We start from the raw sequence: 1103 nt of genomic DNA, 5'->3' as shown, positions 1-1103 counted from the left end.
AGGACTTGTCTGATCCAGGGAACTCTCAAAAATAAAAACGGCAGTTGTCTTTGTATCACGCTATAATTTTAACAAACATTATTAACTGTCTTTGCCATGCCCAGGATTTGTTTTTATGCTAGAGTTTGTGCTAGAAACCTATTTCCCTGCTGACCTGATGAAGGACTGTTTAATTATCACAAGACTTATAATCAGAAGTATCATTTAACAAATCTAAATCTTAAGAAAAATATTATTGTAAAAAGATACAAACAAACCAACACTTTCTATTAAACAGAAGAAAGTATCAGTTACTCCGGAAATATTAAGCAGCGCCACATTTTTCAGTTTTGATAATAATACATGTTTCCTGAGCAGAAAATGTGCATATTAGAAGGATCGTGTGACAATGAAGACCGAAGTAATGACAATTCAGCTTTGACATCAAAGAAATGTTACATTTTAAATTATATTAAAATAGACTTGATAATAATACTTGGTATTATGCCGCCTGGATGAGCACAAGAGATCGATTCCAAATAACAAAATACAATAATAATTGAACAAATGATCATGTTCAAAAGTTGACAAACCCTTGATTCTTCGTATTGGTGGTCTGTAAAGGATTCATAGTGGTGTCTGAGATTGACGGATTAAGCAAAAATAGACCTAAATTCATCAAGTAGTTTAACTTTTTTAATTTAATATATGAAATTTAAATAAATATTTAGCATACATACTAGTTATTTTACATTCTCTTCTGTCTAATCATTAAATTTGAAAGAGTCACATGATTTTTCAAATAATCTGGACTAAATTTTCAGTGTGAACGCACTACTCACATTATTTATTCTATAAAATAGCATAGAACAGTGCAGTCTAATTCATTACCAGTCTAATTCATTTTAGCTAATTTGTGATTGTTGGGCACTGGGCCTAAATTTGGGGCGTTATGGTATTTTATTGTTTTACTGTGTGAAGGCAGCTTGAGAACCGCTGTCTCGTTCAGATTTAAGTAATACTTAATAACTCAACAGGAACAACCAAACAGAGAAAGAGACCTGTCAAGACTAGAGAGGAAAATGGTGGACGGTCTTTTAACCCAGGGCACCCGGAATTGACAC

General features: G+C 32.6%; 1 protein-coding gene across 4 annotated transcripts in view; it reads left to right on the top strand.

Moving 5' to 3' along the window:
• The window catches only part of LOC122345940 (active breakpoint cluster region-related protein-like), a 248527-nt gene that overhangs the window by 203000 nt on the left and 44424 nt on the right, over window positions 1-1103 (top strand). The window lies entirely within an intron of this gene.

The sequence above is a fragment of the Puntigrus tetrazona genome, chromosome 5, assembly GCF_018831695.1.
Source record: "Puntigrus tetrazona isolate hp1 chromosome 5, ASM1883169v1, whole genome shotgun sequence".
Taxonomy (NCBI): domain Eukaryota; kingdom Metazoa; phylum Chordata; class Actinopteri; order Cypriniformes; family Cyprinidae; genus Puntigrus; species Puntigrus tetrazona.
The sequence above is the reverse complement of the archived record's forward strand: the minus strand, read 5'-3'. Positions and strand labels throughout refer to the sequence as shown.